This window comes from Pocillopora verrucosa, chromosome 2 (assembly GCF_036669915.1).
Source record: "Pocillopora verrucosa isolate sample1 chromosome 2, ASM3666991v2, whole genome shotgun sequence".
Lineage (NCBI taxonomy): Eukaryota > Metazoa > Cnidaria > Anthozoa > Scleractinia > Pocilloporidae > Pocillopora > Pocillopora verrucosa.
This window is the reverse complement of record NC_089313.1, coordinates 17,070,581-17,076,867: the sequence shown is the minus strand read 5'-3', so window position 1 is coordinate 17,076,867 and position 6,287 is coordinate 17,070,581.

The window sequence follows — 6,287 nt, the reverse complement described above, 5'->3', positions numbered from 1 at the left end:
TTTCTATTCAATGTAACTTGAAGGTATTAAGCTGAAACCACATGATTGCCACTATAGCTAGTTGCTTTTCAGTGTTCCTTGCAGTCATGAGAAACTATTCACTACATTCGTTCTGGTCTTCAAAGATGATTCTAACCAACTGTCTCATTTTCTTTCCTGCTAGGATTCTGTGTCAAAGTCCTTCCATTCTCTATTCAAGTTACATCTTGCAAATTGACAAGTGAGTGGACCAAAATCAAACTGACGAATGAGAAGTGGCTGGATTGAAATGAAAGTGGGAGATGGACAAGTCACTGGACTAAAATCTTACTAGCATGTTCTCAAGGTAGATTAAATAATTAATTTTTTCAACTAAGCTGCGAAGGTGCACTCTAAGCTTGCCTGTTATTTGGTACTCTTACAAACCAACAATAAAAGCATTTGGCGAGAAATTTTCGACAAGGTTACATTAGCAAAGAACGATTTACATGATTTTAGCTTCACTCGTTTTGAAAAAAAGAATCTTTAACAGAAACTTTCACGGTATGCATTTAGGTCATCTTGGATATCATAAAACGAAAATCGTGTGGAAAACAATTCAAAGTTTTAATAGATTGGGACTTTTCTTTACTGCGGCATAAAACAATAGTCTAGATCGGATGCTATGGTGTTTTGTTCGTTCTGTTCATCATTAAATCATAAACAATTTTATTAAAAAAATGACACTCTGTTGGCCAAAAAATGCAAATATGGCATCGGATACAAAAATAGGGAGTGCTTTCAGGGATAAATTATAATTGAAATTAATCTCAAATCAACGAAATATTTGCCAAGTGAATCCGAGAGATCAATGGTAATACGTTCAAAAACCGTCTTGAATTTTGTGCACAATATCTCTCTCTTACAAAATAGGTGTGTCACAAAAACCACCTACACCCACAACTAACAATTACACCATGCTCTAAGCCCACCAATCCAATCATACTAACTACACGAAACTATACGAAAACCACCATATTTCCTCGGATAGGTGCCCACGCTCTAATGAGTGCCCTCTTTCGAAAAAGCGTCCTCCCTTAGTCATAATATCAAACAAGCGCCCCTCCCCCTCCTCCCTCACTTTCTTAAATAGTAGGGATACAAGGAAAATCTGTTTCTATTTCCACTTTAACTACACCAGCTATACCAGAAAAAAACCGAGTTGTACCAAACTTAACGTTAACCAAACCACAAAACCTTCATTGACTTCAACAATTACTGCAAGTACACCCCTCATCTTCAACGTCATCAAACTACACGAACCATATCCACTGCAACCAAATACAGCAACAGCCTCGCTTAAGCCTTAATTTAACTTCAACAAACTACGTTCATAGCACAATTACACCATGATATATGTCACTATATATGTACAATTATTTCGTAAGACAGAGGTATTGATTAAAAACTCTAAATTCTATTAAACTATCACAGAGTCATATTCATCATATATTTTTGTAACATAATTACACTTAGCCAAACCAATTACTTCAAACTATACAAATGTTGTCGAATCTCGCCAAATTATAATTACTGACAGAAAAATTCGTGTGAAAGAAAAATTGTATTTACACAAAGGATTTTGTTTATGGTCGATTCATAAATTGGTAGAAACAACTTCCTGGTTTCTCAAATTGGCCTCAAACCGAGCTTGACTAAAGAATCTATGTACCAACTACATAAATTATGTGAAATAATATCTGGAAAATTATAGTGTAAAATTGAGATAAGTTTTTAGAAGGAGTTTTACATACCTGACGGTTGTCAAGAACGTATTACCAATTTTCGTTTAGAAATAGATTGATCTAACATGTGCAAACTTTTCATGAAATTTACACTGATTTCTATTGGAGAAAAATTCTCTTCTTAACTATCCAGTTCGGTTCCAAAAAAAGTATTCTATACTATTTTCCTCCAGTCGCCATGTGTTATAATGCTACAATTTTACATTTATTTTTTGCAACAAAAACCACGACAAAGGCATTAAGGCAAGCAGAAATCGCTAACGTACTGAAATATTGATCAGTTGTAGCTTTATCTGAAGAACTTTGCAACTCTTGGTGAACTTGAAATTGAACTGAAAATTCGATCACATTTTTTATGGTAGACTTGAAAAGTAAAGGAAAGGATAATAATGTTGACATCCCGCGAGAGAGAAGTTTAAATAAGAGCACTTTCGAAATATCAGATGTGACGGCTATCAATGAAAACAACAAGAAAACAGACATTGGGTAACACCAATTTACACGAAAGAAAATATTCTTTTAAAGAAAGCTAAGGTATTTTCTGATTCATGGAAAAGGAAAAACACTCTTTGAAAGTTTGGAACAATTGCTGGTTGTCAAACCAATAGAATATGAAATCTTGATTCATGAGAATAAAAAAAAATATTTGCGACCAAATGTATTTGCATAATTTCTTGCTCAAGTAGAGGAATGTCACCAGTTCGTAAACTGACAAAAAGCCTCACAAGGGAACAAATGAACAACACTTTTCTTTTTCCGAATGATTGCACGCCTTTACAACTCCATCAAACTGGAAAATAAAGCTTTGTGGAGGGTTGCTCCATTCGTTTCAAATAGGAAGACACTGAAACTTTCCAAAAAGTAAGTCGAAGAAGGAGATTGTTTCAATAGATAAAATAACTGAAGGTAGATCGGGAGAGAAAAATTTTGCCGCATGAATGTTGAATTTGTTTTCATAAATTTTATTGTCGCACCTTTTATAGATTGGCAACGAAAGAGGTAACGTATCTTCGAAGTGAAACTTCAACTTTATTCAGCTTATTATACAAAAAGGATCTTAAATTTTGCGAAATATTTACAATAGTTCAGCGTCGTAAGGATCATTTTCATTTTGTGTGAGGTCTCGGTATTTTAAGTACCAAATCATCGACCATTAATTTTCTGACTTTGGGAGAAACGGAAGAATCATTTATCATCTGTAATTTCTGTATTTCTTGACGCTCAGATTATTTACTTTATTGAGATGCTAAAATTTTAACATCTCTATTCCTTGTTTTGAAAACAACCAACAGCGTTTATTGTGCACCTTTGCTCTTATTTTAAAGTTCAATCCAGAAGTTGTTTGTCTGAGCAAATTTCTCTCTTTCATTTGGGACAAACTGTTAATTTAGACATTTTAGTGAAGTTTGTAAACTCGTTCATTTTTCTTTGTCAAGTTTTTCGCGTTCTAAGCCCTAATTTCTCGCCAAAAAACTTGCAAAAACACGGGCGCTCAAAATACGCATGCGCCAGTTTTTTAAAATTTTATTATTGTTATTCTGTAAGTAACATCTGTTGAAAACGCGGTAATTTTCCCGCCAAAAAACTTAGAAAAATACAGGCGCCCAAAATACGCATGCGCCGAATTTTTTAAAAAATTTTTTCATAGTATGTATAATCAAGTTGTCTGAAATCTCATTATTGAATAAACACTGCAATATGTTGTTCATCTTTACAATGTGATCTTTATTTTCATTCTCAAATTCAATAAACAACACAAACATGTTCATCTTGAATTTTTTATTCTCTTAATTAGTTAAGTGAATATCTATTTAACAACAAAATGTGTCAAGGAAAATTCGTTCAAATATATACTAAGACTTTTGGCGGGAAAATTTGGAGCAACTTGCACAGAGTTTCCCCTATCAACATTTCCGACAAAAAATTCAAAATGGCTGCCTATTAAAAATTTCCGCCAAAAGTTTTAAAAGAAAACCTCGTACTAAACTTTTCTTTTTAAATTAATGCCAAACTCCCATTTTAATATTTCTTGAACGTAGAATTATTTTGTCAATTTTCATGTCTTGAGTGTAAGTATTGTACGAGGTTTTGTCAGCTTAAATTAAACGTAACAATCTTGAGGAAAATGGCAAGCCAGAAGTTCAATGAAAAGAAGTACGATTTTGTTTTTTCTCTTTTTTTTATGTGGATTGAATCCGCCCAAAAAAATAAATTAGAATTCAACTGTCTCAAAAACAACTGATGATGGCTCAATTTTAAATTACGTTCACTTTATTATGCTTAAAACAGAATAATTGGAATTGAAATATCTCTTGGCTTTGATTCTCTCGGAGTGACTTGCCATGTCCCTAAGATTACGTATACTCCCACACATTGAAAGATGAGGCCAAACAACTCTGGCCAAATTCATTTCCTTTTGGCCTGGTAGAATATCGATCAATACAAAAATAAACCCAAGATAATTCAAAATGATTTTACTATAGGTGCCGGATGAGAATCGAAAATGTCTTGGTACATATTTTTTAAAATCTCATTGTCGTAAAATGGTCAAATCTAGTATCAAGAACAATTTATCCGTCTTTATTCCAATTGGTAATACATCCGAGAAAATTCAACAAACATCCTCGTGACACTATTCCCCTCTGCTTGTCATTTGCAAAATAGTTTTTGTTTTGGTTCGAACAGAAATCTCAAAACATTTCTTGTCAAGCACTAATTTTGTAAATGAAAAAATAAACAATTTGTCTGTGTTCCTTGTGATTTCCTTTATCACTAAAAGGTGTGATTGTTCGGCACATTAATTTCCTAATAAATGTGATCATTTCTTGATGGCCAAATAAAAATGTGTTTTCTGTTGTTGCTTCGAAAAGATGTTCCTCCACTTCCTCTTTCAATGTGTAGGACCATTTAGGACAAACTGTTAATGCAATTAACTAAGTTAATGTAGTTCTCAAAAGTTCACGATCGCTGGTTCTTGGTCGAGTTTTTTTACGGCCACAGGACTTCAATTTTTAACTTTTATCGTGTAATTAAGCTGGCCCATGGCTTTAAGTCTCGATTAGCAAAAAGTTTGCCCTTCTGCCTAGAAATTGGAAAAAAAACTGGCGACAGTTTAATCTGAACGAAGTCCGTTATAAAGACTTTGTTTCTCCTAGTATAAAAATCAGCAGGATGGTAAAGAAGAAAAAATTGTTGAACATAGAGTTTAGTAATCAACTAATTTGCACATGATCAGAGGACCAAACAAGAATTGGAGTAATTCTATTTCATTCATCGACGAAACTTTTTGCAACTTTAAATGAGCTGAAATTTGAGAATCTACTGGCCCTTTGGAAAGAGTTCAGAAAGAGTTGTTGTTGGATAAATTGGGCTTCATTAAAGATCCTATAAAGTCCATTCTGAGTAAAGGAAAACAAACCCGGTCAATCGTTACGTATCTTTGCCATTTTCGTTCAACGATCGTTGTCGACAGTGGTATTTTGATTTTAGTTTTGTGTATCGAGGTCAGTTTTATTTTCCGTTTTCAATATGGGCTGAATGAACAAACAGGTCTGCGTTTTGTGAAGCCATAGTACATAAAAATAACACGAGAAAGTAATAACGAAGCTTTTGCATAAGCCGTTTGATTGTTTGTCCTGCATTTATCTCGATGAAAACTATTTGAATCAGCGTTCGTGCTTTTGAGAACTAGGAATTTTGATATTAAATAATCTAATGCAAGTGGCACTGTTAAAACCTGAGAAATTGCGTCCAAAGTTTTGATAGAAAATTGACTCCAATTTTAACCGTAGACACAACAGGAGTCACTGTAATGACGATTTACAACGTCAATCTGTCGAACTCTATAAGTTAACCTTTGATTGCAGTGCCACTTGCTGTTAGGACCTAATGTCGTCTAAATACCCGATTAAAATGGTGGATCATAAAATCTTAGTAGTTGAATGACAATTTCGCCGAGTGGTCTTGTCTAATACGGGAAAGAAATGGATTTAGCAGCAAATACTATTTGTACTAGGCATTATGCTTCAATATACGTTTTTATAGCAGAACGAATTCCACCGCATTGTTTAAGCATATTTTTGCACGATTAAATCACCAACCTTGCCAAAATTGTCCTTCCAAATAATCTTAGAATTTTGCATACTCTTTTGACATTCAAACCACCATTTTATCGAAGTACTTCAGGGACTTGGATAATTTACATTCTTATCTCAACGACGCTCCCCAGTGCCTGGCAATCCATCGATTCTCGCTTGCGAATTCTTTCTGTTCAGCTTGGTGTCTTCGTAGTAGGTTTCGTCTGAACATGAAACATAAAAAAGACATTTAACATCATAGTAAGAAAACCCATTACGTTACTTCGCTTTTATAGCAATTTATTTCAGTTCGAGTGTAAATTTCCACACAAAATTAGCTGAAGACTACGTTCGGAGGGATGAAAAGGTTTCTTGTTTAATTCTGTCCCTTCACGTGTTATCGCAGCAGTGTGATGTTACATCCCAGAATATTGAACGACTTATTGAC